The sequence below is a fragment of the Artemia sp. Qi Xiang Cuo genome, chromosome 3, assembly GCF_049724085.1.
Source record: "Artemia sp. Qi Xiang Cuo chromosome 3, ASM4972408v1, whole genome shotgun sequence".
Taxonomy (NCBI): Eukaryota; Metazoa; Arthropoda; class Branchiopoda; order Anostraca; family Artemiidae; genus Artemia; species Artemia sp. Qi Xiang Cuo.
Window position 1 is genome coordinate 70088681 of NC_142796.1, and position 26250 is coordinate 70114930.

Consider the following 26250-nt stretch of genomic DNA (forward strand, 5'->3'; position numbering starts at 1 on the left):
TCTAAGTCAGTTAGTGTATAATCCAGGGTCTTTGGGGATAGCTGATCCAGCCAGCCTTTATTGCCCTGTGACGTATTTTCTTTAGGAGAACCCGGTTCAGATGCACTAGTACTACTAACATCGCCTAAATGCTCTCGCATAAATCTATCTGTCCATTCCGGGTCCTCCACCATGTCAATGTCACAAATTAAATCGTCTAGGCTGGCCATGTCCCAAAAACAATCATTTAGAAAACCCCTATGCCACTCCATATTGTCTAGAACTAATGTAGGTTCATCTCTAAACTCCATTGGTGGTGCTAGGATTGATTCAGGTCCACTAAAAATTGATGTTTCATGACCTGATGAAGATGACGCTGCTAATTCATTAATCTTTAAAAAAAAGGTTTATTTTCTATGTGAAATAACCATTATTTTATAAAGTTTAAAAAAAACATTTTCATTTTTCCATCCCACCCACAAAACTCAATTCCTCCTAGCATTATTTAAACTAAATACTTGCCCCCACCCCCTTGCCAGAAAGTTCAGAAAGACGCAATACTCTATTTATGCTGAAGCATTTCTAGTCGTATGTTTACCGGGATATTGAATGAGTACCATTTTTATACCCCCCCCAGAACTTAATCCTCAGAACTCCCTCAGGATTAATATTATAGCGAAAATAACATTTTAATATCTCTGACACACAAACACACTTTTACGGTGTTGAAAAAATGGTGAAAAGGCTAATTCATTAACCTATAGAAAAAAGGGTTTTATTTTCTATGTGAAATAACCACTATTTTATAAAAGTCAAAAAACCATGTTCATTTTTCACCCCATCCTCAAAACTCACTTCCTCCTAGCATTATTTAAACTAAATACTTGCCTCCACCCCATCCCCTACCCCAGAAAATTCAGAAAGACGCAATAGTCTATTTATCCTGAAGCATTTCAAGTCAGATGTTTACCAGGATATTGAATAAGTACCATTTTTACACCCCCCCCAGAACTTAATCCTCAGAACTCCCTCAGGATTAATATTATAGCGAAAATACGTTTTAATATCCCTGACATACACACATACACTTTTACGGTGTTGAAAAAATGGTGACAAGGCTAATTCATTAACCTATAGAAAAAAGGCTTTATTTTCTATGTGGAATAACCATTATTTAAAAAAAACCATGTTCATTTTTCTACCCCACCCTCAAAACTCAATTCCTCCTAGCATTATTTAAACTAAATACTTGCCTCCAACCCACCCCCTCCCCCAGAAAGTTCAGAAAGACGCAATAGTCTATTTATCCTGAAGCATTTCAATTCAGATGTTTACCAGGATATTGAATAAGTACCATTTTTACACCTCCCCCCAGAACTTAATCCTCAGAACTCCCTCAGGATTAATATTATAGCGAAAATACGTTTTGATATATCTGACATACAGACACACACTTTTACGGTGTTGAAAAAATGGTGACAAGGCTAATTCATTAACCTATAAAAAAAAGGTTTTATTTTCTATGTTGAATAACCATTATTTTAGAAAGTTAAAAAAATCATGTTCATTTTTCCACCCAACCCTCAAAACTCAATTCCTCCTAGCATTATTTTACCTAAATACTTGCCTCCACCCCACCCCCGCCCCCGGAAAGTTCAGAAAGAAGCAGTAGTCTATTTATCCTGAAGCGTTTCAAGTCAGATGTTTACCTGGATATTGAATAAGTAGCATTTTTACACCTCCCCCCAGAACTTAATCCTCAGAACTCCCTCAGGATTAATATTATAATGAAAATACGTTCTAATATCTCTGACATACTCACACACACACTTTTACGGTGTTGAAAAAAAGGGTGACAAGGCTAATTCATTAACCTGTAGAAAAAAGGTTTTACTTTCTATGTGGAATAACCATTATTTCATATAAAAAAACATGTTCATTTTTCCACTCCACCCTCAAAACTCAATTCCTCCCAGCATTATTTTAACTAAATACTTGCCTCCACTCCATTCCCTCCCCCAGAAAAATCAGAAAGACGCAATAGTCTATTTATCCTGAAGCATTTCAAGTTAGATGTTTACCAGGATATTGAATAAGTACCATTTTTACACCTCCCCCCCCCAGAACTTAATCCTCAGAACTCCCTCAGGATTAATATTATAGCGAAAATACGTTGTAATATCTCTGACATACACACACACACACTTTTACGGTGTTGAAAAAATGGTGAGAATAAAAGACTATAAAATAATTGGAAAGAAATAGGTTGATATTTCTAAAACCATGTAGAAAGTAAAGGTAAAAATGCTCACATTTCCAAATTCAGACTGCTGTTGTGTGCAGGATGGTCCTGACAAAGCATGATGGGGGGTGACCTCACAATCTTGAGTAGACGGGGTTGATGCATTATGAGAAGCAATCCACTCACTTTTCAATTTTCTGCAAGGTTGCATAGAGGTTTGCGCAGAGCTGACACTGGCGTGAGAGGCTCCTGGCATTAAAAGTTTTGTGGTCATTGCCTGATCCAGAGCATTTGTAATGGAACCAGCATACCTTATGATGGAAGGCCTTCCAGCTTGCATCGATGTGCCATCGTTCCGTCTTGCTCTCTTTTCAGGGGGAGATTAATTGTAGGAATCCACCTCCTCCTTAAAAAAGAAGAAAATTTTAGATTGAAATAATGACCCTTCTTTTAGAGATAAATTGCCCTCTAAAGTCTATTCTGATGTTTGTAACGCCCTATCTATTAGTGCTCTAGAAATATTTAAAAAAAGCTTCTAAAGTAAAATTTTGGTAAATTTTGAGTTTGGGGGAAAGGGGGATTTCAAAAACATCTTCCCATACTATAAATTATCCTCTGAAGTCGATTCTGATATTTGTAGCGCTCTATTAGCCCTTTAGAAATATTTAAAAAAAGCTTCTAAAGTGAAATTCTGGAAAATTTTGAGTTTGGGGGGAAGGTGGGGGGATTTCAAAAACATCTCCCCAAGAAAATATTTATAATATAATTTGAGTGTATATCAATTCTGAGTTTAGTGTACTATTCTTTAATTAACGATTTTAATATCAATTTTTTAGTATACTATAACGTTAGACCCTATTTTAAATTGACAAGATTGTTCAAACATCACTTGTGCTTTGCATTTCTAAGGCTTTACTCCCCGTTTAATTTGAGCAAAAAAAAGAATCTGTTTGTCAAGGAAACCCTTGCCGCTATCCATAAACATGTGGTATTAATAATTTCAGATAATGCACATGAAAAAGGTTTTTTTGAAATTGTCCCTCTTGCTAACAGGATTAGACACAGATGCTTTTAGACCGGAAACTCTATTTTCATAACAGGAAAAAGGATATTTCGAACGAAAAGAAGTATTGTAGCGATGAGAACTTTTATTATTTGTAGGGATGGAAAATTGGTGGGCTATACTAAGTGTGGCACTGAATACCGACCGCGTCAAAGGCAATATTATGCCCAAAGGTCGTGAACTTACTCCTTGTAATTTCTAAGATAGCGCCGCTTATAGCGCTGGAGATTGTGCAAGCAGGGCCTGCACCACGGTCAATTATTGGGTGAAAATAAAGTGTACCGTCATGTAAACGTGACTATTAATTTTTCTTCTAAATCTTCAGACATTTTTTTTTTTTTGCGTTTATATCAACTTAAAATAAATTTATTATTTTACTGAACCTCTTTTGGGGGAGGCTATTATCTCCTATGAGATATAAGGGGTTACCCTATAGTAGCTTAGCGGCAATAGGCCTAATCACTTTATTTATATGTCTGTATCTCTCCGATAATTAAATTTAAATTACAAAGTTTTCATAGCCTAATTAGTTCGCAGTTTCCTCCAATTTCCGACTCGCGCCATTTGTAGCGATGAAAAATTTTATTATTTGTAGGGATGGAAAATTGGTGGGCTATACTAAGTGTGGTACTGAATACCGACCGCGTCAAAGGCAATATTATACCCAAAGGTCGTGAACTTACACCTTGTAATTTCTCCGATAGTGCCGCTTATAGCACTGGCGATTGTGACAGCAGGGCCTGCGCCACGCTCAATTATTGGGTGAAAATAAAGCGTACAGCCATCTATCCGTGACCTCTTTTTCTCGAGCTATCTGGAGATCCGGAACCTTGGGAGTATTTACCTTGGAGACATACGAGCTAATTACCTATTATTAGACTAGATGCAGACACATAATATGAAATAAACACAGATAAAAAAGGCAATAGATTTATTGAACTTACATACTTAGTTGCACAGCAATGGGTCACTTCAAATGACAATAAAGGTGACAACGACAGAAGAATATAAGAATTTTGTCTGAATGATCTTGACTCTGATCTGTTAATAATCTTAAAAAACACTTCTACCCTACTATCAAACATAGCTCTTCAGCCTTGCGCTGTAAGAACTGGCTCATAATTGGCTCAAGTGGTTCAAGGATGCGAACCTTTCGTCCAATAAATTCTTTTAAATATTTTTGATGATTCAAGCGTTCACACGGTTTTTTGCCATTTAAACTTCCTTAGAAATATCGTACGTAGCATATTTTTTATTTCTCACTCTCTTAGCGAAATCTTAAGCCTGGATAGTGCTGTTCTTTGTCAGGGGTGACTGCACTTTTTCTCTTTGCTGATTAAGGACTTCATTTTTGAAACTAGGTTTAACTTAATTATAGGAAATCAGAATTATCTTTAGAAAGAAGGAACTTTATTTTGGTATTTTAAATACATCGCATTTTACTCATGGTAAAGTATTTCTAAGGAATTAAACTCGTAAACTGAGTGGAGGAGGGAGGGTGGGATTTACATAATGGAAAAAAGAGCGTATTTCACGTTTTCTAGAGACTATAATCATCATAGTGTCGATTTTGTATTATTGGGGGGCGGGAGGCTATGCCCCTGAATTTGAATTTAATAGTGGGGTGGTAAAATGATTTTATTTGGAAATAAATTAAGAAAACTTAGTAAACTGAACTTACATTGTAAATTGATGTGTCCATAGCTTCAAAGTCAATAATATATAGTGTATTATCCATGGTATGTTAAAACATTATGGAAATTTAATAGCAATGCATGGCCATTATATACAAAATCTCAAGGACGAATGAAAATCACTCTTTTTTAATTGTATCCAATCATCAATCAAGTTATCGTATATGGAGCAACCTCCGCTGTCTCTGATTGGCCCCCTAAAAAACGGATGTTGCCTCAAAAACCACTTTGCTTGTGTTATATAATCTCGACTATACTCTCAAAACATGTTGGACCACTTTATAGGTTTGGCAGCTGTTTTAAAAATGTCCACGTGAAGCTACGCTGCATATTCTTGTGAAATTTCTTGTACAATTGACATCAATAGCAAAAAAAAAACCAGTATGATTGTCTTATACAACCTTGAGTATACTCTCAAAACATGTTTGGCCCCTTTATAGGTTTGCAAGCTTTTTTGCAATGTCCACGTGAAACTGAACTGTATATTCATTTACAGTTGATAACAATAACAAAAAGACAGTCGGGTTGTCTTATACAATCTTGACTATAGTTTCAAAACGTGTTTGACCACTTAATACGTATAAAAGGTTTAATCGCTTTTTAAAATGTCCACGTGTAACTGTACTGCATATTTATGCCTCAGGTGTAAATTTCCTTGTCCCTTTTCTTGTCCCCTTCAAATGTTATACAAGCTTACTACTGCTGCGGCGAGTCTTTAGTTGTAGATACTAGGATCTTCCCAGTTTAATTATAATGGAGAGGAAAGATTAAGACAAATGAAAAATCTTGTATGGAGATTCTGGCAAACTCATTGTCCCCATCTGGAAACCTCTCTCCCTGCTGAATATTCTCTCCTTGAAAAATTCACCTTTCTCCTCAGTGAAAAGCATCAATATACTTCCCAATCACAAACAAGCAAATACTCGAAGTAAACAACGGGAAGATGTAATGACTTACATAACTTTCTCCAAGGGTTATGGGAGGTCTTGGTATCCTCAAAGGCACAGTTACTGGGCTTTTTCACTCTGTTGAACAAAATAGTTATCTAAAACAAAGTTATCGCACACTTAGAGGAAATGGGGGAGTGAAACGGGGACTCCAACCTTTTTGTTACTTGAAAAAGATATAGATTTTGAATCAACATATTAATACCATTCTTTTGATATGCCTTCGGTATCAAAATTCCTTTTTAGAGTTTTGGTTACTTTTATGCCGCTTCGCTCCCTGCTTACAGTATGCTTCCACCATCTGTTCCATGTAACATTGCTTATATAAATTTGTAGGGTAAATTGATTTTTAATACCTTTCTTATAGAATAACCCAACGGTAAATGTTTGTACTTTTTAAATTTCAAGAATTGTAAGTTCTAGTAAATTGAAATTGATACAACGATTTTTTTTTGCCGTTATAGTTACTGCCTTTAACTTTATTTTCATTTCCTTTGCCATTTGATTTATTATTTCACTTTTTTTAGATGAAAAGACTTTCAGTAGGTTATTGATTTTCGGTCTCATAGCAGTTGACCATGACCAAGTAAGGAACCTATTTAACGGAATACCTGGTTTAAAGTCCGTTTATAAGACGTCAGATTACTTTAAATCGCCAAGTGTAAGTTTTCTTTATTATATTATTTTTTTTTATGGAAAATCAAAATATTCAAGTCTGTAAGCAGTGCTAATTTCTCTATTGTATTTAGCTCTTCTCTCACTTTCTTTGTATTTATAAAGGTTTTTGAATTGTTATAATCCCTTATTAAAATAAATACAACTATTTTTGCAATTACCTGGTTTTTGCTCTTTACTGAATTAAATGTCTTTATACTGCAATTTATTATAAGCAAATTGATTATTACAGCTTGTCTGATTTCTAACAACGATTTCTCACAATCTAAATTTCACACAAAATCATCTCTTACATAAGCAGGGGATGTGACGGAAAAATTTATAAGGTCAGTCTCAAGGACCCTCTTGGAATACTGAAAAAAAAATCCAACACCTAAGGCTCCTTTCTCTTGCGAAGGGTAGTTTCTATAACGTCCACTTTTGGTAGGACTGGTATGCACCTATAAGCACATTTAAACAGCTTTGTAGACGCTAGAACCAAAAAGTTCTATCGGACCTAGTTCAAAGATCTATACTCTATAAACGTATCTTACTGATTATAGCTCGTAATTAGTCTCTATAATTATTTAATTAGCAGTAATTAGTAAACACTTGCTACAATTATTTGAATCATCCATATCAACAATGTTTGACTCAACCTTTCTTTGATCAATTTCAATTACCATGATTATTTATAATCTACACATTCATCAAAAATGGCATTACAAAAGCTGCCATGCTTACATTATTGAAAACAAATTCAGATAAACTCTTTGGTTTTTGGTGTAACATTTCTCCAATAGGTTTTCAGAATTTTGTAACCCAGACCTCAGAAACTGCATCCCTTAATTAAAGCTTCAAAATTACTTTTTAACGCTTGTGAGTACTAGAAAAAGAATGTAATCATTATGCAAAAATGGTTTACTGTTTCAAGGAACCGGTATCGGTAAAAAGGAACCGGAACCGGTATCGGCACAGTTATCTGGTAAACTGGAAACGGTATTATCGAACCATTAAAATTCTGACTTTATTTTTGAATCAAGTGATGAAAACTTTATCAAAACCATATATTCTGTGCTTTATTTTTTCCTGAAAAAAAGTTAATTGTTTTTTTTCATTTTAGGCAAATATACAACACCAGACATAATAATGAAGCAAACTAAGGTAATTGTTTTGCTTATCTCATCCATCAGCTTGTGACAGTGAAAATAGGGATTATAATATTTGAAAGTATTGCCCGTATAAGCTCTGTTGATTGGCTAGAAATGACAGTTTGAAACTAAATTGGTAGTTTTAGCTAAGCTTCGAATTTTACATCTGAACGGTCATTGCCTAGACATTGGATTCTTGCTAGACACTTTTCTAGACATGGGATTCTAGCTAGAAACGTTTGTGAACACCTCTTAACAAAACAGGTTTTTCAAAGAAAACTAAAGAGCTCCATTAAGTCAAAAATGGGCAGAAATGAAGTAAGTAATCATCCAAGCGTAAAACTACCACAAATCACAATCAATAAATAAATAAAACTCAAAATGAACAGAAATTAGAATAAATAGCCGAGTCAAACTCGAAACGAGCAAAAACTAACATTTTTAGGGCTGATAATCCCCATGCTTTTTCAAGATCAGAACATAATTTTCGCTTTACAGAATACAAAATATGTTTAAATGTTTTCACTTTTTTTAATTGGAAAAGTAAAAAAATTTACTCACTTTTGTTTACCCTTTTTTATTTTAAGGAATAAATATCAGTGATGGTATATTAAACTGACAATCCACGGTCTTTTTTTTTTTTTTTTTTTCAGTAAAGCCTAAGTTATGTTCTGGCCTTAAAAAGGCATGGGGTTATCATCCCTAGTAATGTCAATTTTTGCTTGTTTTGAGTTTGATTAGGCTATTTATTATAATTTCTGGTCGTTTTAAGTTTCATTTAGTTGTTGATACTGATTTGTGGTAGTTTCACGCTTGGAAGATTATTTGACTTTTTATCTGCCCATTTTTGACTTAATAGAGCTCTTTTATTTGAGCTCTTTTACTTTTATTTGAAAACTTATTCGGTGGAAAAAGGCTTTTAAATTAATACTAATATATAACACCGTCATTCAGCCAGGGGGGGCTAGTACCCTCCTTACACCCTCCCCCCCCCCTTATCGGCGCCCAAGATTGGGAAGTATGAAGATATTTTTCAAAGGAGAAATCTTTGCATGGAATAATTTTGCGTTGGGGAAGAGAATTTTCTATCAAAGGGGAGTTGGAATTCCTGACATAATTTACAAAATGATAAGAAATTTAATCAAAAAACTACGTTTTCTCGACTGAAAGTAAGTAGCAAAATAAAAACTTAAAACAAACAAAAACTATTGTGTATATAAGGTGGGTTACCCCTCCTCAATTCTCCACTCTTTAGTACAATGCTAATATTGAATTCTATGGGTGCTCTACACCTTTTCAAAGAGAGTCAGTACTCCCTCACACAGTTTCACGTGCACATTGCAAAAAGCATGCAAAACCTATAAAGTGATTAAACACGTTTTGAAACTACATGCTATTTGCTTGCCTTATTTTCCCTTAAAGGTTTGACGAATACATTCACGCCTACAAGAATATGCAGTTTCACGTGCACATTGCAAAAAGCATGCAAAATCAATAAACTGATTAAACACGTTTTGAAACTACATGCTATTTGCTTGCCTTATGTTCCCCTTGGTACCTTTCAAAACAAAGTGATAAAAAAAAACATGTCTAGCAACTTCGTTCATCGTGATAGTGTATAAGGTTTGAAACCTACGCCTGAGGCACTACAGTTTGACATGCACATTGCAAAAAAAAAGCTAGCAGTACGAGCGGGGATTCCCCTTGCAAAAAGCGATATATTTTTATTGGACAATTGTCTTAACTCGGGAGTAGTTTAATTAAGAATGTAAAATGTCTAGAATTGATGCCAATATGCTGTTGAATCATTTACCAAAAAAAACTCTATTTACAAAAAAGGGTTTAGCATTTGTGAATTGAACTCTATGAACGATATTAATTAACGTTTGAATAATAGGAGCGTGAATGATTCTAATTAGTGATTAAATCGTTTGAAGGTAGAGAAAAAAAGGGGTAAGGAATTCGCAAATTGGACTATACAAACGATCTTATTTGAATAATAGGAGAAAAAACAGAGCTAGATAGTATTTGCGAATTGGATTGTATGAAGGTGGAGAAAAAAGGATTAAACTAACTAGCATTTAAGGGAACCCCGAAGGGCTTGTTAATTCATACCTTATTTATTTTAAATTTGGAACAACATAAATCTATGAAAATTGTTAAAGATGATAGAATGACATTGCGAGTTGACCTAGCTCTACCTCTCCAATGTGTTTTGTATAATACACAAGTGGTGTTTGAACAGTGTTGTCAGTTTAAAATAGAGTCTAACGTTATAGTATACTAAAAGTTGATACTAAGAGAGATGTAGATGGCAAGAAAAGAATTTTAATAATGAAATTCAGAACAAACCTTAGAAATCCTTGGAAATCAAGTAGTAAGGTGTATGTGAGTACGAACCATCAAGGAGCATAAGCACCAACGACCCTAACCAGCAGAGACATCAACCCCCCAAAGGTCCCCTATCCCCAAACCCAAAGGACGCCCCTCTCCCCTCCAACTTTTTGTCCCCCCCTCCCCATTTTTTTTTGGATTTTATGTTTTTTAACATGATATTTTTTTTCAAATTTTTTTACCTGTTTTCGAATGAGATGAAACATACTTAAATTCAGTAGTGTTTTGTCGTGGTTTACCTTGTCACAGTTACATTCTCTTGATTTTTCAAAGTTCATTTTGGCTTTCTTTCATTGAAATGCAAGAGTTGGAATATTTCAGTAGTGTTTTGTTGTGCTTTACCTTGTCACAGTTACATTCTCTTGATTTTTCGAAGTTCATTTTGGATTTCTTTCCTTGAAATGCAAGAGTTGGAATATTTCAGTAGTGTTTTGTCGTGGTTTACCTTGTCACAATTACATTCTCTTGATTTTTCGAAGTTCATTTTGTATTTTTACATTCTCTTGATTTTACAAAGTTCATTTTGAATTTCTTTCATTGAAATGCAAGACTTGGATTATTTCAGTAGTGTTTTGTCGTGGTTTACCTTGTCACATTTACATTCTCTTAATTTTTCAAGGTTCATTTTGAATTTCTTTCGTTGAAATGCAAGAGTTGGAATATCTCAGTAGTGTCTTGTTATGCTTTACCTTGTCACAGTTACATTCTCCTGATTTTTCAAAGTTTATTTTGGATTTCTTTCGTTGAAATGCAAGAGTTGGAATATTTAAGTAGTGTTTTGTTGTGCTTTACCTTGTCACAGTTACATTCTCTTGATTTTTGAAGTGGGCCCCGTGGCGCTTCCCGGCCGCCGCAGTGGGCCCCGCTTGAAAAATCAAGAGAATGTAACTGTGACAAGGGAAACCATAACAAAACACTACTGAAATATTCCAACTCTTGCATTTCAATGAAAGAAACCCAAAATGAACTTTGAAAAATCAAGAGAATGTAACTGTGACAAGGTAAACCACGACAAAACACTACTGAAATATTCAAACTCTTGCATTTCAAAAAAAGAAATTCAAGATGAACTTTGAAAAATCAAGAGAATGTCACTGTGACAAGGTAAACCACGACAAAACACTACTGAAATATTCCAACTCTTACATTTCAAGAAAGAAATTCAAAATGAACTTTGAAAAATCAAGAGAATGTAACTTTGACAAGGTAACCCACGACAATAACACTACTGAAATATTCCAACTCTTGCATTTCAACGAAAGAAATCCAAAATGAACTTCGAAAAATCAAGAGAATATAACTGTGACAAGGTAAACCACGAGATGACACTACTAAAATATTCCAACTCTTGCAGGTGAATTAAAGAAACTCAAAATAAACTTTGAAAAATCAAGAGAATGTAACTTTGACAAGGTAAAGCACAACAAAACACTACTGAAATATTCCAACTCTTGCATTTTAAAGAAAGAAATTCAATATGAACTTTGAAAAATTAAGAGAATGTAACTGTGACAAGGTAAACCATCACAAAAAACTACTGAAATACTCCACCTCTTGCATTTCAACGATAGAAATCCAAATTGAACTTTGAAAAATCAAGAGAATGTAAGTATGACAAGGTAAACCACAACAAAACACTACTGAAATAAACCAACTCTTGCATTTCAATGAAAGAAATTCAAAATAAACTTTGAAAAATCATGAGAATGTAACTTGTTATATGATATTTAGACTATTTTGAATGGAACGACTATCTCAAAATTTCTATTAGACACATTTTGGGACAATATGATGTGTGTGTAGGGGTGAGAGGGTAGCTGCCCTCTGATCACTTTGATTCTTGAAAAGAGCACTAGAGCATCTGATTACCAATCCAATAAGCCTCCTTTGTGTTTATATAACCATACTTTATATAAACAACCTATATGTCCCCAGGGCACAACTTACAACCCTTGCCCTAAGGGCTGGGGGGATTTGTTATCCTCAAAGACATAATTCAAGAACTTTCTGATAGGCTTAAGAAAATGGCTATATCACAACTTTGATTGTAAGTTTTTGGGGAAATGATAGGCGCGGAAGGAGACATTAGCCCTCTGATCCCTTTCGATCAATAAAAAAGGCACTATTCATCTCAATTTCCAATCGAATGAGCCCTTTTTGAAGCTTCTACGACAAAACTTTCTATGAAAATGTTATATGCCCCAAGGGCTTAACTTACGACCCTTGTCATGAGGGCTATGGGGGAGGGTTGTCATCCTCAAAGACATAATTTCTAGACCTTTCAACTACGTTGAACGAAATGGCCGTATCAAAATGTTGATCGGAAATGTTTGAGGAAATGATGGGGGTAGAGGGGGCGGTTCTCCCTCTATTATATTCAACTATTAAAAAGGACAATAGCCCTCTCAATTTCCAATCGAAAGAGCTCTTTTTGAATTTTTTACGAGAACATTTTCTATATGACAAGATATGCCCCCCGGGCAGAGCTTACAACCTTAGCCCTGAAGGCTGTTAGGGGTCGTCATACTCAAACACATAATTTCCGAACCCTTCAAGTACGTTCAACAAAAGTGCTATATCAAAATATTGATCGGAAGTGTTTGGGGAAATGATGGGTATTATGGGGGGGGCATTCGCCCTCCGATCGCTTTTGACTATTAATAAGGGCACTAGCCCTCTCTATTGTCAATTGAATGAGTCCTTTTTGAGGTTTCTATGACAAGGCTGGTAAAGACCTAATTTCCAGAACTTTTAACTACGTTGAACAAAATGTCTATCTCAAAATTTTGATTGGATATGTTTGGGGAAATGGTAGGCTTGAGAGGGGCGTTAGTTGCCGTCCAATCACTTTTGACTATTAAATAGGGCACTAGCGCTTTCAATGTACAATTGAACGAGTCCTTTTTGAAGTTTCTATGATAGCACTTTCTACAAAACCTTATATGGCACCAGGACATAACATACAACCCTTGCGCTGAAGGCTGTGGGGGAAGTGTCATCCTCAAAGGCATAACTTCCAGACTATTCAACTACGTTGAACAAAATGGTTATCTCAAAATTTTGAGATAAAAAAATTTTGGAGAAATGGTGGGCGTGGGAGGGGTGTTAGTGTTCATCCAATCACTTTTGACTATTAAAAAGGGCACTAGCCCTTCGAAGTTTCTATTACAACGCTTTATAAAAACCTTATATGCCCCCCGGGCATAAATTACAACCCTTGCCCCGAGGGGTGGGGGGGGGTTTAATCATCCTCAAAGAAGTAATATCCAGAACTTTCAACTACGTTGGAAAAAAGACTATCTCAAAATTTCGATTGGAAGTGTTTGAGGAAATGGTGAGCTTGAGAGGGTGGCTAGTTGCCCTCTAATCACTGTCGACTATTAAAAGGGCACTAGCCCTTTCAGTTTCCAACCGAATGATTCCTTTTTGAAGTCTCTACAAAAATTTGCTTTCTATAAATACCTTATATGCGCCTAGGACATAACTTACAACCCTTATCCAGAGGGGTTGGGGGGGTTTGTCATCCTCAAAATCATAATTTTCAAAACTTTAAACTACGTTGAACAAAATTACTATATCAAAATGGTAGTTGAATGTGTTTGGGGAAATGGTGGGCGTGAGAGAGGGGTTAGTTGCTCTCCATTCACTTTCGACTATTAAAAAGGGCACTAGCAGTTTCAATTACCAATCAAATGAGCCTTTTTATAAGTTTTTACGACAACATTTTCTATAAGAGCCTTATATGCCCCCAGGGTATAACTTACAACCCTTAACCTGAGAGCTCTGAGGGGGTTGTCATCCTAAAAAAACTAATTTACAGAACTTTTAACTACGTTGAACAAAATGAATATCTCAAAATTTTGATTGGCTGTGTTTGGGGAAATGGTGGGCGTGAGAGAGGGGTTAGTTGCCCTCCAATAGCTTTCCACTATTAAAAGGGCACTAGCCCTTTCTATTTTCAATCTAATGAGTCCTTTTTAAGGTTTTACGACACCGCTTTCTATAAAAAACCTCATATGCCCCCAGGGCACAACTTACAACACTTGCCCTGAGAACTGTGGGGGTTGTCATCCTCAAAGACTTAATTTCCAGAACTTTCAACTACGTTGAAAAAAAGGCTTCCTCAAAATTTTGATTGTACATGTTTTGGAAATTTTTGGGCCTGAGAGAGCAGTTAGTTGCACTCCAATTACTTTCGACTATTAAAAAGGCCATTCGAAATTTCAATTTCCAATGGAATGAGCCCTTTTTGAAGTTTCTACGAAAACGTTCTCTATAAAAACCTTGCATGACCCTAGGGTATGACTTACAACCCTTGTCCTGAGGGCTGGGGGGGGTGTGTCAACCTTAAAAACCTAGTTTCCAAAACTTTCAACTGCGTTTAACAAAATTGCTATATAAAAATTTGGATTGTATGTGTTTGTGGAAAAGGTGGGCGTGAGAGGGGGTTAGTTGCCCTCCAATCACTTTTGACTATTAAAAAGGGCACTAGCCCATTGAATTTCTAATCGAATGCATCCTTTTTCAAGTTTCTACGACAAAGCTTTCAATAAAAACCTTATATGTCCCAAGGGTATAACTAATAACCCTTGCCCTGAGGGATCTGAGGGGTTTATCATCCTCACAGACCTAATTTCCAGAACTTTCTACTACATTGAACACAATGGCTATCTCAAAATTTTGATCAGATGGGTTTGTATAATTGGTGGGCGTGGAAGGGGTGTTAGTTGCCTTCCAATCACTTTCGACTATTAAAAAGGGTATTAGCCATTTAAATTTCCAATCGAATGAGCCCTTTTGAAGTTTCTATGACAACTCTTTCTATAAAAACTTTATATGCCCCCAGGGCATATCGTCTCATGTCGTGTGTGTGTTTTTGGAAACTTATGATTTGGTATTTTTATTTATGATGGTTCAAGATTTTACTTGAATGAAAGTCAGCTGTCTCTTACTTTCAGTGCTAGGTTTCTTCTCATGTCGTCTGTGTGTTGTTGGAAACTTATCTTTCGATATTTTTAAATATGCTGGCTCATGATTTTACTTGTGTGAAAGTCTTCGTTTCTTGCTTCCTGTGCTATGTTTCTTCTCATGTCTCATGTTCATGATTTGCATGTTCAAATGCTGGCTCATGATTTTACTTGTGTGGAAGTCTTTTGTTTCTTGCTTCCGTTACAAAGTTTCTTGTCATTTCGAGTTTTTGTGCTTGTAGAAACTTATGATTTGGTATTTTTACTTTTACTGGTTCATGATTTTACTTGTGTGAATGTGTGTTGTTTCTTGCTTCCTTTGCTATGTTTCTTCTCATGTCGTGTGTATGTTGTTGGAAACTTGTGATTTGGTATTTTTACTTGTGCTGGTTCATGATTTTATTTTGTGAAATTCTGTTGTTTCTTGATTCTTTCGCTAGGTTTTTTCTCATGTCGTTTTGTGTTGTTGGAAACTTATGATTTGGTATTTTTTATTTATGCTGCTTCAAGATTGTATTTGTGTTAATGTCTGCTGTTTCTTGCTTCCTCTACTATGATTTTTCTCATGTCGTGTCTTTGTTGTTGGAAACTTATGATTTGGTATTTTTAATTAGGCTGGTTCATGATTTTACTTTTGTGAAAGTCTGTTGTTTCTTGCTTCCTTTGCTAGGTTTCTTCTCATGTCCTGTGTTTGTTGCTGGAAACTTATGATTTCGTATTTTTACTTATACTGGTTCATGATTTTACTTGCGTGAATGTCTGCTATTTCTTGCTTCCTTTGCTAGGTCTCTTCTAATGTCGCGTGTGTAATGTTGGAAACTTATGTTTTGGTATTTTTAAACATGCTGGTTCATGATTTTACTTGTGAGAAATTCTTCGTTTTTTGCTTCCTGTGCTATTTTTCTTCTCATGTCATATGTGTTTTGTTGGAAATTTATGATTTGGTATTTTCCCTTATGCTGGTTCATGATTTTACTTTCTCTTAGTCCCTCAATCTCTCGCCATCCCTCTCAATCCCTCTCAATCTGTTTCGCTCAAATAATCCTCTAAAATGTCTCAATCAGTTTTGTCCAAATAATCCCCTAAAATGTCTTAATCGGTTTCGCCCAAATAATCCCCTAAATGTAATTTCTGAATGTTTTTTTGTTTTGGCATCCCTGCACTGTCACATTTAAAATTCCCAGGTAACAACTCCCGCGTTAAATATATTCTTATTTCTGAAAATTAGAACCCAACTTTATTAGAAAAAGTTTTAAACTTGTTCCCTGCTTTAGCTGAAAAACCTTTTCTGTTTGTTAATTACTGTGTCTCAAACACGCAAAAAAAAGTATTAAAAAATGTGAGGAGGGGCCAAAAAATTGGGGAGAGGGGGCCTTCTGTTTCTCAATCGCGCAAAAAAAGTATTAAAAAATTGTGGGGGGATTTAAAAAGTTGGGGGGAGGGGGGCCTTCTGTATCTCAAGCGCGCAAAAAAAGTATTTAAAAAAGGGGGGCGCAAAAAAATTTTGGGGAGGAGGGCCTTTGGGGGTTGGGGTAGGGGACCTTACAACACTTTTCAAATGGTACTTTTTCACTATACAGAACAAAGGCGAGAATCGCCCAAACAAAAAATAGTATGTATCTCTTAATAGGAGTTAGCATTCCCCGAGATGCCTTACCAGTTTCGTTTCTACTTTCAAGTTTATCTGATCTCATATAGAAATTGTCTCAATCAGAATTGCTCTTGCATTTCACGAAAGAAATTCAAAATGAACTTTGAAAAATTAAGAGAATGTAACTGTGACAAGGTAAACCACGACAAAACACTACTGAAATATTCCAACTCTTGCATTTCAAGGATAGAAATCCAAAAATGAACTTTGAAAAATCAAGAGAATGTAACTGTGACAAGGTAAACAATGACAAAACACTACTGAAATATTCCAACTCTTGCATTTCAACGAAACAAATCCAAAATAAACTTTGAAAGATCAAGAGAATGTAACTGTGAAAAGAAAAACCACGATAAAACACTACTGAAATATTCCAACTCTTGCATTTCACGAAAGAAATTCAAAATGAACTTTGAAAAATCAAGAGAATGTAACTGTGACAAGGTAAAGCACAACAAGACACTACTGAAATATTCCAACTCTTGCATTTCACGAAAGAAATTCAAAAAGAACTTTGAAAAATCAAGAGAATGTAACTGTGACAAGGTAAAGCGCAACAAGAATCTACTGAAATATACCAACTCTTGCATTTCAAGGAAAGAAATCAAAAATGAACTTTAGAAAATCAAGAGAGTGTAACTGTGACACGGTAAACCATAACAAAACACTACTAAAATATTCCAACTCTTGCATTTCAACGAAAAAAATCCAAAAATGAACTTTGAAAAATCAAGAGAATGTAACTGTGACACGGTAAACCACGACAAAACACTACTGAAATATTCCAACTCCTGCATTTCAGGGAAAGAAATTCAAAATGAACTTTGAAACATCAAGAGAATGTAACTGTGACAAGGTAAACCACGATAAAATACTACTGAAATATTCCAACTCTTCCATTTCATCAAAGAAATTCAAAATGAACAAGGTAAACCATAACAAAATACTACTGAAATATTCCAACTCTTGCATTTCAACGAAAGAAATCCAAAAATGAACTTTGAAAAATCAAGAGAATTTAATTGTGACACGGTAAACCACAACAAAACACTACTGAAATATTCCAACTCTTGAATTTCAACGAAAGAAATCCAAAATGAATTTTGAAAAATCAAGAGAATGTAACTGTGACAAGGTAAAGCACAACAAAACACTACTGAAATATTCCAACTCTTGCATTTCAATGATAGAAATCCAAAAATGAACTTTGAAAAATCAAGAGAATGTAACTGTGACAAGGTAAACCATGACAAAACACTACTGAAATATTCCAACTCTTGTATTTCAAGGAAAGAAATCCGAAATGAACTTTTAAAATCAAGAAATGTTACTGTGACAAGGTAAACCACGACAAAACACTACTGAAACATTCCAACTCTTGCATTTCAAGGAAAGAAATCCAAAAGGAACTTTGAAAGATCAAGAGAATGTAACTGTGAAAAGAAAAACCACGATAAATCACTACTGAAATTTTCCAACTCTTGCATTTCACGAAAGAAATTCAAAATGAACTTTGAAAAATCAAGAGAATGTAACTGTGACAAGGTAAAGCACAACAAGAAACTACTCAAATATTACAACTCTTGCATTTCACGAAAGAATTTCAAAATGAACTTTGAAAAATCAAGAGAATGTAACTGTGAAAAGGTAAAGCACAACAAGACACTACTGAAATATTCCAACTCTTGCATTTCAACGAAAGAAATTCAAAATGAACTTTGAAAAATCAAGAGAATCTAACTGTTACAAGGTAAAACACAAGAAGACATTACTTAAATATTCCAACTCTCGCATTTAAACGAAAGAAATTCAAAATGAACTTTGAAAAATCAAGAGAATGTAAAAATCAAAAATGAACTTTGAAAAAAATCAAGAGAATGTAACTGTGACAAGGTAAACCACGACAAAACACCACTGAAATATTCCAACTCTTGCATTTCAAGGAAAGAAATCCAAAATAAACTTTGAAAGATCAAGAGAATGTAACTGTGAAAAGAAAAACCACGATAAAACACTACTGAAATATTCCAACTCTTGCATTTCACGAAAGAAATTCAAAATGAACTTTGAAAAATCAAGAGAATTTAACAGTGAAAAGTTAAAGCACAACAAGACACTACTGAAATATTCCAACTCTTGCTTTTCAACGAAATAATTTCAAAATGAACTTTGAAAAATCAGGAGAATGTAACTGTGACAAGGTAAAGCACAACAAGAATCTACTGAAATATACCAACTCTTGCATTTCAAGGAAAGAAATCAAAAATGAACTTTGAAAAATCAAGAGAATGTAACTGTGACAAGGTAAACCACAACAAAACACTACTGAAATATTCCAACTCTTGCATTTCAACGAAAAAAATTCCAAAAATGAACTTTGAAAAATCAAGAGAATGTAACTGTGACAAGGTAAACCATGACAAAACACTACTGAAATATTCCAACTCCTGCATTTCAAGGAAAGAAATTTAAAATGAACTTTGAAAAATCAAGAGAATGTAACTGTGACAAGGTAAACCACGATAAAATACTACTGAAATATTCCAACTCTTCCATTTCATCAAAGAAATTCAAAATGAACAAGTTAAACCACAACAAAACACCACTGAAATAATCCAACTCTTGCATTTCAACGAAAGAAATCCAAAAATGAACTTTGAAAAATCAAGAGAATTTAACTGTGACACGGTAAACCACAACAAAGCACTACTGAAATATTCCAACTCTTGAATTTCAACGAAAGAAATTCAAAATTAACTTTGAAAAATCAAGAGAATGTAACTGTGACAATGTAAAGCACAAAAAAACACTACTGAAATATTCCAACTCTTGCATTTCAACGAAAGAAATCCAAAAATAAACTTTGAAAAATCAAGAGAATGTAACTGTGACAAGGTAAACCATGACAAAACACTACTGAAATATTCCAACTCTTGTATTTCAAGGAAAGAAATCCGAAATGAACTTTGAAAATCAAGAAATGTTACTGTGACAAGGTAAACCACGACAAAACACTACTGAAACATTCCAACTCTTGCATTTCAAGGAAAGAAATCCAAAAGGAACTTTGAAAGATCAAGAGAATGTAACTGTGAAAAGAAAAACCACGATAAATCACTACTGAAATTTTCCAACTCTTGCATTTCACGAAAGAAATTCAAAATGAACTTTGAAAAATCAAGAGAATGTAACTGTGACAAGGTAAAGCACAACAAGAAACTACTCAAATATTACAACTCTTGCATTTCACGAAAGAATTTCAAAATGAACTTTGAAAAATCAAGAGAATGTAACTGTGAAAAGGTAAAGCACAACAAGACACTACTGAAATATTCCAACTCTTGCATTTCAACGAAAGAAATTCAAAATGAACTTTGAAAAATCAAGAGAATCTAACTGTTACAAGGTAAAACACAAGAAGACATTACTTAAATATTCCAACTCTCGAATTTAAACGAAAGAAATTCAAAATGAACTTTGAAAAATCAAGAGAATGTAAAAATCCAAAATGAACTTTTAAAAAAATCAAGAGAATGTAACTGTGACAAGGTAAACCACGACAAAACACCACTGAAATATTCCAACTCTTGCATTTCAAGGAAAAAAATCAAAAATGAACTTTGAAAATCAAGAGAATGTAACTATGACAAGGTAAACCAAGATAAAACGCTTTTGAAATATTCCAACTCTTGCATGTCACGAAAGAAATTCAAAATGAACTTTGAAAAATCAAGAGAATGTAAAAATCCAAAATGAACTTTGAAAAATCAAGAGAATGTAACTGTGACAAGGTAAACCACGACAAAACACTACTGAAGTATTCCAGCTCTTGCATTTCAAGGAAAGAAATCCAAAATGAACTTTGAAAAATCAAGAGAATGTAACTGTGACAAGGTAAACCACGATAAACACTATTGAAATATTCCAACTCTTGCATTTCACGAAAGAAATTCAAAATAAACTTTGAAAATCAAGAAAATGTAACTGTGACATGGTAAACCACGACAAAACACTACTGAAATATTCCAACTCTTGCATTTCACGAAAGAAATTCAAAATGAACTTTGAAAAATCAAGAGAATGTAAAAATCCAAAATGAATTTTGAAAAAGCAAGAGGATGTAACTGTGACAAGGTAAACCATGACAAAACATTACTGAAATGTTCCAACTCTTGCATTTCAAGGAAAGAAATCCAAAATGAACTTTGAAAAATCAAGAGAATGTAACTTTGACAAGGTAAATCATAACAAAACACTACCGAAATGTTCCAACTCTTGCATTTCAACAAAAAAAATCCAAAAATGAACTTTGAAAAATCAAGAGAATGTAACTGTGACAAGGTAAACCATGACAAAACACTACTGAAATATTCAAACTCTTGTATTTCAAGGAAAGAAATCCAAAATGAACTTTGAAAGATCAAGAAAATGTAACAGTGAAAAGAAAAACCACGATAAAACACTACTGAAATATTCCAACTCTTGCATTTAACGAAAGAAATTCAAAATGAACTTTGAAAAATCAAGAGAATGTAACTGAGACATGGTAAAGCACAACAAGACACTACTGAAATATTCCAACTCTTGCATTTCACGAAAGAATTTCAAAATGAACTTTGAAAAATCAAGAGAATGTAACTGTGACAAGGTAAAGCACAACAAGACACTACTGAAATATTCCAACTCTTGCATTTCAACGAAAGAAATTCAAAATGAACTTTGAAAAATCAAGAGAATCTAACTGTGACAAGGTAAAGCACAACAACACATTACTGAAATATTCCAACTCTTGCATTTAAACGAAAGAAATTCAAAATGAACTTTGAAAAATCAAGAGAATGTAAAAATCCAAAATGAACTTTTAAAAAAATCAAGAGAATGTAACTTTGACAAGGTAAACCACGACAAACACCACTGAAATATTCCAACTCTTGCATTTCAAGGAAAGAAATCCAAAATGAACTTTGAAAAATCAAGAGAATGTAACTGTGACAAGGTAAACCACGATAAAACGCTTTTGAAATCTTCCAACTCTTGCATGTCACGAAAGAAATTCAAAATGATCTTTGAAAAATCAAGAGAATGTAAAAATCCAAAATGAACTTTGAAAAATCAAGAGAATGTAACTGTGACAAGGTAAACCACGACAGAACACTACTGAAATATTCTAACTCTTGCATTTCAATGAAAGATCTTCAAAATGAGCATTGAAAAATGAAGAGAATGTGGCTATGAAAAGGTAAACCACTATAAAACACGTTTGAAATATTCAAACTCTTTCATTTCACGAAATAAATTCAAAATGGACTATGAAAAATCAAGATAATGTAATTGTGACATGGTAAATCATAACAAAACACTACTGAAATGTTCCAACTCTTGCATTTCAACAAAAAAAATCCAAAAATGAACTTTGAAAAATCAAGAGAATGTAACTGTGACAAGGTAAACCATGACAAAACATTACTGAAATATTCCAACTCTTGCATTTCAAGGAAAGAAATCCAAAATGAGCTTTGAATAATCAAGAGAATGTAACTATGACAAGGTAAACCATAACAAAACACTACTGAATTATTCCAACTCTTGCATTTCAACGAAAGAAATCCAAAACTGAACTTTGAAAAATCAAGAGAATGTAACTGTGACAAGGTAAACCATAATAAAAAACTACTGAAATATTCCAACTCTTGTATTTTAACGAAAAAAATCCAAAAATGAACTTTGAAAAATCAAGAAATGCTACTGTGACAAGGTAAACCACGACAAAACACTACTGAAATATTCCAACTCTTGCATTTCAAGGAAAGAAATCCAAAATGAACTTTGAAAGATCAAGAGAATGTAACTGTGAAAAGAAAAACAACGATAAAACACTACTGAAATATTCCAACTCTTGCATTTCACGAAAGAAATTCAAAATGAACTTTGAAAAATCAAGAGAATGTAACTGTGACAAGGTAAAGCACAACAAGACACTACTGAAATATACCAACTCCTGCATTTCACGAAAGAATTTCAAAATGAACTTTGAAAAATCAAGAGAATGTAACTGTGACAAGGTAAAGCACAACGAGACACTACTGAAATATTCCAACTCTTGCATTTCAACGAAAGAAATTCAAAATGAACTTTGAAAAATCAAGAGAATGTAAAAATCCAAAATGAACTTTGAAAAAAATTAAGAGAATGTAACTGTGACAAGGTAAACCACGATAAAACACCACTGAAATATTCCAACTCTTGCATTTTAAGGAAAGAAATCCAAAATGAACTTTGAAAAGTCAAGAGAATATAACTGTGATAAGGTAAACCACGATAAAACAGAAACATTCCAACTCTTGCAAGTCACGAAAGAAATTAAAAATGAACTTTGAAAAATCAAGAGAATGTAAAAATCCAAAATGAACTTTGAAAAATCAAGAGAATTTAACTTTGACAAGGTAAACCATGACAAAACACTACTTAAATATTCCAACTCTTGCATTTCAACGAAAGAAATCCAAAATAAACTTTGAAAAATCAAGAGAATGCAACTTTTACAAGGTAAACCACGACAAAACACTATTGAAATATTCCAACTCTTGCATTTCACGAAAGAAAGTCAAAATGAACTTTGAAAAATCAAAAGAATGTAACTGTGACAATGAAAACCAAGACAAAACACTACTGAAATATTCCAACTCTTGCATTTCAAGAAAGAAATTCAAAATGAACTTTGAAAAATCAAGAGAATGTAAAAATCCAAAATGAACTTTGAAAAATCAAGAGAATGTAACTGTGACAAGGTAAACCATGACCAAACATTACTGAAATATTCCAACTCTTGCATTTCAAGGAAAGAAATCCAAAATGAACTTTGAAAAATCAAGAGAATGTAACTTTGACAAAGTAAACCATAAAAAAACACTACTGAAATATTCCAACTCTTGCACTTCAACGAAAGAAATCCAAAAATGAACTTTGAAAAATCAAGAGAAGGTAACTGTGACAAGGTAAACCATAACAAAACTCTAGTTAAATATTACAACTCTTGCATTTCAACGAAAGAAATCAAAAGTGAACTTTGAAAAATCAAAAGAATGTAACTGTGACAACGTAAACCATGACAAAACAATATTGAAGTATTCCAACTCTTGCATTTCAATGAAAGAAATTCAAAATGAATTTTGAAAAATCAAGAGAATGTAACTGTGACAAGGTAAACCACGATAAAATACTACTGAAATATTCCAACTCTTGCATTTCATGAAAGAAATTCAAAATGAACTTTGAAATATCAAGAGAATGTAACTGTGAGATGGTAAACCACGACAAAACACTACTGAAATATTCCAACTCTTGCATTTCAACGAAAGAAATCCAAAATGAACTTTGAAAAATCAAGAGAATGTAACTGTTAAAAGGTATAGCACAACAAGACACTACTGAAATATTCCAACTCTTGCATTTCAACGAAAGAAATCCAAAATGAACTTTGAAAAATCAAGAGAATGTAACTGTGACAAGGTAAAGCACAACAAGACACTACTGAAATATTCCAACTCTTGCATTTCAACGAAATAAATCCAAAATGAACTTTGAAAAATCAAGAGAACGTAACTGTGACAAGGTAAAGCACAACAAAACACTACTAAAATATTCCAACTCTTGCATTTCAACGAAAAAAATTCAAAATGAACTTGGAAAAATCAAGAGAATGTAACTCTGATAAGGTAAACCACGACAAAACAGTACTGAAATAATCCAAGTCTTGCATTTCAATGAAAGAAATTCAAAATGAACTTTGTAAAATCAAGAAAATGTAAAAATCCAAAATGAACTTTGAAAAATCAAGAGAATGTAACTGTGACAAGGTAAACCACGACAAAACAGTACTGAAATATTCTAACTCTTGCATTTCACGAAAGAAATTCAAAATGAACTTTGGAAAATCAAGAGAATATAACTGTGACATGGTAAACCACGACGAAACACTACTGAAATATTCCAACTCATGCATTTTAATGCTCACAAGAACCGCATCTTGAACAGAAAGTCACTTTTTTACGCTCCGCTGCTTTGTGACCACCTTGGTGACAATTAAAATCCTTTTTCGGCATGAAAATGAACTGTTGAGCAGGCAGTCTTTCGTAGCCAATTTTGTTAGATTCACTCAGGAATGTCTGCAAATGAAGTTGATATTCAAAATAAAATTTAAATGCCCTAGATCTGCCACATTGAACTACTTTAGAGCAGTTAGAAATGCGTGTCTTGAGCTCGGACTCATCTATTTCTGGCGGAACACTTTTAACGGTTTTCAATGAAAGCTGGAGACTTCACTGACGCAGCTATATTTTGCTGGGACTGTTTCACACTTTCAGCGATAGAATTGGCAGTATTTTTACTTCGTACGACAGCTCTACATTCGTTATCTGAAAGTTTTAGCTGTTCTATATCTTTCGAAGCAGCCGGACATAGAAGGTCTATAAATTTCTTCCTCTGTTCTGACGAAGACAGGTTGGGACAGCTCTTCAAGATTACAGCATAAGTGAGGAGTTTTGCGTTATGCTGGAGTTGATTTCGAGGTGCGTAGCGGCTAGTAAAGCCAGATACTTTCTGTTTATTCGCCTTTGCCTGGATAAGCTTGTGAATTTTTCGATTGAGTTTATTCACTTGCGAGAGCGCAGAAGCAGCAACCGCATCACCAATAACAGGTATGTCACTCGACGAATAAATTACAAATATTGGCATGATTCGTTTCTCTTTAGTCGCTGTAGCAAACCGTTTACATAAATATAAACCATTATCATCGTCCTTTTCACATTTGATTAGTCTAGAACTGATCGCAAACTCACCATGTAATAGCTGTTTAGCTGTTAAAAGAGCCTCCGATGGTGAAAAAACTCGCTGCTTTTCTGACAATTGTCCCGACCCTTATTCCATCAAGCATCGATCTCTGTTATAATAATCTTCTGTTCAGTCATGCCTTCGAAATCAAAATTAATATTTGCAACTTCAAAGAATCAAGTTCAAGCAATTCACAAAGATGTTTACGCTTTGAAATTTATATATATATATATATATATATATATATATATATATATATATATATATATATATATATATATATATATATATATATATATATATATATATATATATACATATATATATATATATATATATATATATATATATATATATATATATATATATATATATATATATATATATATATATATATATATATATATATATATATATATATATATATATTAAGTTGTTAATTTGAAGTTAATTAGCAGCCTCCTTTACTTTTTCAGCAGTTCCTTAAAGGAGAGAAGAAGATATATTTATTTGGAACTACTTTAATATCAATTGGGATTATATACATTAGTTAGCAATATTTCCGTTTGAAACTGCTTGAATATCAATTATTCACAGATGTCAAATACAATCGATTGGCTAATCCAGTAATTGGCATTGCTTACTTACTTTTAGGCTCTCGTTTTTTAATTAAATATTT

General features: G+C 33.8%; 1 protein-coding gene across 1 annotated transcript in view; it reads left to right on the forward strand.

Annotated features, from left to right (window-relative positions):
- Positions 1 to 26250, forward strand: part of LOC148954476 (uncharacterized) — a 641124-nt gene that overhangs the window by 562479 nt on the left and 52395 nt on the right. The gene's annotated exons all lie outside the window — the stretch shown is intronic.